This window comes from Olea europaea, chromosome 6 (genome assembly GCF_002742605.1).
Source record: "Olea europaea var. sylvestris chromosome 6, O_europaea_v1, whole genome shotgun sequence".
Taxonomy (NCBI): Eukaryota; Viridiplantae; Streptophyta; class Magnoliopsida; order Lamiales; family Oleaceae; genus Olea; species Olea europaea.
Window position 1 is genome coordinate 19,634,534 of NC_036242.1, and position 6,364 is coordinate 19,640,897.

Here is a 6,364-nt window from a genome sequence, read left to right on the forward strand (position 1 = left end):
TAAAAGAATAAAGCACTGTTCATTTGGTATATTGGTTGGAGAAGAATTTTGGTTTGGTGCAAGATTTGATGCAAAATTTGTTGTAAAATTGTGCAAATTTTGGTGCAAAGCTGAAGATGGCCTAACTTCTTAAAGGAGTAGAGTTTTACCATCCCTCTTCCATCACTCATCTCTTGCAAATCTCCCGTCCTCGTATGTGCCACTCGAAGAGGTGGTAGTGCACCGCTAATTCTTCCGATTCACACCGATTTGTGACCAAGTTTCATTTATTTTCGTTGTTTCTTTGTAGGTCTCATCGCTGAAATGAAGAAAGCTTTGTTGTTATTTCTGTTGTGACTATTTCTCAATCTAGTGTTCTTGTTGTTTTGAAATTTATTTTGACTATATTCGGTGATTTTCCCTAGTTTGAAGTAACAGACAAAAAGAGAGAGAAGTAAGGAGGAAGAGGATAATAGAGAGAGGGTCAGATTCGTTTGGCACTCATCTCGGGCCGGATCCACAATCTTAAACCCATCGTCTTCCCCAAATTCATTTTGAAGCTGGTCATCCATATTTTCCACACCTCCAGACAGTTTTTTGACTACTAATCATTGTAATGGAATTTAATTTTATTATCATTTAATGAATGCTATGAAGATTTTGTTTGGATTTGATTGAAATTTTATTTCTTTTAGAAGAACCTGGTTCACTTATGTTTAATAATTGAGGTTGGAGAATCTAGTTTAGGTGTTTAATGTAATGCTTCAGCAAATGATGGTTCAGATTGTAATAGATTTCAAATAAAGAAAATTACCTTTTTTATTTGGGTGTCTAATGTAATCACTCTTTTATGCTTAAACCAATCATAAACAGTATTTGGGTCGTCTTACGTCAAATTTCCTGTATCTTGAGAGTTTCTCCTTAGTGAATTTAGTCTGGAATTTAAGGTCTGGAAGCTAGTAATATAAGAAGCGTATGTATCTCGATGACCAAATTTTGTGCTAATAGCTAATTGGTCTTGGTTGATTCCATGTCTCCAAATAAAGCCTTGAAATATAAATAGACTTGTCTTTGATATGATTCAGCAATCCTTTTTCATTTTTAGTTGAACTATTGATGTCTGAATGATATTTGCTAGGCTTTAGTAGGCTGCATACGTAATATTTAAAATGATACTTGTATCTTACTTGGTTACTATGGGATGTGGAGGTACATTTTCGTCATTAGAGGTTATAGAGGTTCTGTTCTATATTTGAATAAAAAGTGAAACCATGTATGTTGGTTCAATAATAATTACACCAAAACTGACCTAAATATCAATTTGGTCTGGCTAGTTTCCAGTGTCCAAAGGAAATGAATCAATTTAGAAACCTTTACAAATGCAAAATTTAGTAAAACTTTTGCTCTTTTTTATTTATTTATTTATGATGAGGGAACCCGGTGCACACTGGTAAATCTTATAATTGATTTAGGTATTGCGTTTCGAAACCTGGTAATAACAAGGTCTTTTGTCTATATCCATTGTTCGTGGGTGTTGAAGTTTATACTTATGTTGAAGTTTATACTTATCTCATCATGTTATATGTAATGGTTAATGCTCTGATTGATAATGAAATTTAATTTGCTTGATTTTTAGTGTCACGTGATGATGTGATCCAAGGAATGAAGGTAAGTCCAGGCAAGGATCCGTTGATTGTTGACGAGAGGCCCATGATGAGGTCACGAGCGAAGAGAGTTAATGAAGCGATGTGATTGCTTATTCAAGCTACAATCAACGAAACATCAATCTTAGCAAGCAAAGGTACAAGTTTTGTGTTGGGCTCAAAAGAGAAAACAAGTTGATTCAACGTGATTCAAGCAACGGACGAAGTGACGGGGCAAAGTAACTATGTGGCCACATAGCTATAGAAGCTATGCAACCGCATAGTAGCCTACTACAGAAAAATGGCAAGGTTTTGACTTGGTCTATGGGACCACATGCAGTAATACTATGCGGTCGTATAGTGTGTTTTCGATGGCAAATTTTTCAATTTCGTGAAATTTTTTATTTACATTGAAACTCCAATTTTTTTAGTAACTTTTGGAATATTTAGACTTTAAATTCGTATATGCTAGGGTTTTATGGGTTTTCTATAAATATGATTCATTATTTAACATTAAATATAACTTTCATTCATTCAATAAGAGAGATTATTTTGTGAGTAAATTTTGCTTGCAATTCCTTGTTCTTCATTGAATTAATTTTATGAATTTATCAAAAATTATTTATTATGGCATTCAAACAATTCGGGTGAAATTCTTGAATCTTGTGAGCACGGGTCAACATATTGTTAGTGATTGTGTTGGTTATTCGGTTCAATATTTTTGGATCGAACTCTAAACTTTGATTTCTTAGCTTTCTTGGGATTGATTCAATCTTTTGTGGGTTTCGGAGCTACTATTGCGTACGTGGATTCATATAAGTTGGTTTCATAGTTTGGGCTTAAAAAATCAAGGTTATACCATTTTCTTTTTCGTTTGAGTCTTTTGCTTCCCTTCCTTATCATTCTTCGCATTCTTCATTTTTTTAAGTCTTTCAATCTAACAAAGGTTCCAAACAAGTCCAAAAGTTGTTTATGCACTAATTTAGTGTCCAAATCAATTTATTTTCGAATTTTTGGGCTCCTTGTTAAATTCTCTTCCATTTAGCAAAAAATAAATTCAAAAAAAGAGCCCAAAAATCAAAAGTGCTCAATCTGAATTCAAGAACCACTTTTTTGGATTAAATATTAGTTCCATTCGAAGTGTCAAGTTCCTTTGTTTCTGTTATTTCTTTCTTGAGTGTTCTAAGTTACAAATTCTCACTCTCAAACTAGTTTGAACTCTTCGAGAATAAAACTTGGTCAAAATTGAATTAGTTCTTTGAAGCACTTAGGCAAAAGCATTGAGTGGATAAAGACAAGAGCTGTGAGATTATTAGAGGGAAAAAATCAATTTGAGTGATGCAAGAGCGTATACACGTGAAGCAAATACTCTCAAACTAGTTTGAACTCTTCGAGAATAAAACTTGGTCAAAATTGAATTAGTTCTTTGAAGCACTTAGGCAAAAGCATTGAGTGGATAAAGACAAGAGTTGTGAGATTATTAGAGGGGAAAAATCAATTTGAGTGATGCAAGAGCGTATACACGTGAAGCAAATACTCTATAGATTTAGAATGTCTGGTAGAGATGATTCTACCTCAAGCAGGAACAATAATCAAGTCAACATGATGTGAGGGATAGGTTGAATAGGCAAGAGGAGTGAGTGGAAAGGCAAGACCCATTGCTTGCCCATTTACATAGGCGTCAACCTAGAAGAGTTCCCAATACAAGGAGGCAAGGTAAGTGCAGCCTAGGGTTGAGAATCGTGTAGAATATGAAGTGGGTAGGGATGGATGCTGAGATAGGAAGAACGAGGGATAGAAAAGTTAGGCATAAAAGGAGATGTGAAGATCTGTTGGAGACAGAGTTGACAGAAGTATGGACAACTTCAAAACGAAAATTCCTTCATTCAAAAGGAGTGATCTGAAAGTATACTTGGAGTAGGAGAAGAAGATTGAATTAATATTTGATTGCTACAACTACTCGGAGGAAAAGAAGGTAAAAATTGCAGTACTTAAATTTGCTGATTAAGCTATTAATTTGTGAGATCAAGTAGTGATAACTAGGAAAAGGAATCGTGAGAGGCCTATTAATCATGGAAAGAATTGAAGGCTATCATGAGGAAGAGGCTCGCACCTAATCATTACTATATGGAGCTTTATAAAAAAATTGCAAAGTTTCTACCAAGTTTCTATGAGTGTGGGGGACTATCACTAGGTGATGGAGATGATCATGATTAGACCAAATGTTGAGGATGATAGAGACAAGCAGCGAAAGAAGCTTAATCTATACCAAGTCCATTCTTCTTTCTATTAAGCGCTCGCATCTCTCTTATATGATGTATACTTGTCCTAACATTTGTCATGTCATGGGTCTAGTTAATAGGTATTAATATTATTCTTAGAAAGAGTATTGTGATACCTAAATGGTGCAGACGCCAGTTATTCTATTTTTTTGTTGAGGGAATAACTTGTTATTGGAATAAATATGCAAATGTCAACTAAGGATGAGAGCTAGTGTAGCACAATTAGTCGTTGGACTTGTGCACTTTTGCTATATAAAGTGACATGAAGTATACCTTGTAGCATTTAGCTCGGCAGCTGAAGAAATTGTTTGGTATAGATGTATTGAACATCTAATCATACTAGTTGAGGATGTGAAATCAATGATAATTATGCAATTATCTCACGTGTTAAGGATTTCGAGTATTAAGATTTAATCACACACTTGATGGTATTTCGTGAGAGACATTAGCAAAGAAAATATTTTTGTGATATATCTACATAAATGATGAAATGTAATAATTATACTCTGAAAATATCTATAGATATACTTGTTGGTAATATCAAATCTTTGAAATTGTGTAGAATACGATGCGTGGTATATCAGAAAACTCTTGATTGAGTTTCATATGCCAATCGATGAACAAGTTTGAGTTCATGTGTAATCTAATATTGGGATTACGAGATAATGATTTGCAAGCACATATAAAATATGTTGAACAGGTTAAGATTTGTTCACTCACACGAACAATTATCTAAGACACTTCGGGTGTGCTGAGATGAGATAAAGTGATCATGTTGTGTAATGATCCGGTCGCCTTAATAAGATATCAAGATGAGATTACAACAAATAATTGAAATGAATTTTGTTATCCATTGAACCGTTTAGTAGTCAAATCGAGTTCTTAATTTGAGATTGCCTGGAGGAATGAAATAAGGAGAACTCAAGTCAGGTTTGGGAAATACTAGACTACAATTTGTATGGTGTTATTTGCTTATAAAGGATATGACATGCATACTACGAAAGGGAGAAAACATCGTAGAAAGCACTTCATACCATATGTGCTTTTATAGCCAATATTAGGTAAATGAGTGAATGGATCCCCGCTTCATCATTGTGTGAGACCTTGATGTTTATATAATCTTATATATACATACATTTATGACTTTTGACTGTTTTTTGAGATATTATTTCAGTATTGTTAATTTAGCATACAACTATGATTGATTTGGTTTGATGAGATATGTCTATAAAAGCAGCTAATTTAAAGTTGAACGATTCAATTATTAAAGGAAAACTATTTTGACCAACATGTATACGTGTATTCATAAGCTGGACAATTATATTTAATTGTTTAGGATATATGACAAAATTGTGAATACAGTAATATGATACGAGGTTCAAATATGTTCCATAAATACTTAAGGGATCGAAAATACTTGAACTAATGTTTTAAAATAAGTTTGGGCCAATGTGGAGATGACTTAACTTTCAAAATTTCAAAAGTGGATAGAATAGATTGTTTTGAATGGAATTCAAATCCATAATTTTCTCAACTCTCTACAACTCCAAAAATACCTCCTTACAACCTCCTAATTGAAGTTATGAAAAAGAGAGAAAAGATGGCAAGAAGTATGGTGAAATTCATATGTGAAAATACACCAAAATTGGAAAATGCCCTAAAATCACTATTTTGGATTGAAAACTCACAAAATAAGACATTTACATTGTGGATAATGATCCTCTTCTATTGTGATCAGGATTGAAACCATTGGAGAACATGATAATGCAAAATTTGATGCTCGAAAAAGTAAGGTAATTCAATAATTCAAATGATACTAAAATTCACCAATTCAAGGATTCTTGGCTTAAAATTTGTGATTATTCATGCTGTGAATTATTACATGTGGACCAATGAAATAATAATTGCTAAATCACGATAAGTTTTGGCTCGTTACAAAAGTGGCCATTATTTATTTTCTTTTGAATGTCCAAATATTGTAGACTGTTGTTATAACAAACGGAATATAAGCTTTAAACATTCACATAGATTTCATTATTATTAGAAATTCTATCAACTATTTGATAATTAGCAAAAAATCTCTCATGTTAAAAATTACAATAATCTCTCCTCTAAAATAATTATTTACCTAGTATTATTATAAATATCTATTGCCTAATTTCATCTTGTTCATGTTTGTAAAGCTCAAAAGAACTAACTGTTGGAAAAATAATTAGTTGCAGTAACTTACAGAATGGTAAAATACAGAAAAAAAACTTATTAATTAATCGAGTCTCGTGACAGCACGATATCTTAAAGTGAAATTATCCGTCGATAATTGTTGCGACATCTGTGGACAATCACTCATAGAATACAACGATCACAAACCACTTGTGTAACAATCATAAATAATTTTTCAAAACTCTCAAGTGTACTCCAAAATATATGTAAAAACTCGAGTATAAAAATTTTAGAATATGA

General features: G+C 32.8%; 1 long non-coding RNA gene across 1 annotated transcript; it reads left to right on the plus strand.

Moving 5' to 3' along the window:
- The first annotated feature begins 119 nt into the window (after positions 1 to 119).
- Positions 120 to 2,087, plus strand: LOC111396101. The gene is made up of 2 exons (XR_002702942.1): positions 120 to 592; positions 1,616 to 2,087. It is a non-coding gene; the product is annotated as an uncharacterized LOC111396101 (long non-coding RNA).
- The last annotated feature ends 4,277 nt before the right edge of the window (positions 2,088 to 6,364 follow it).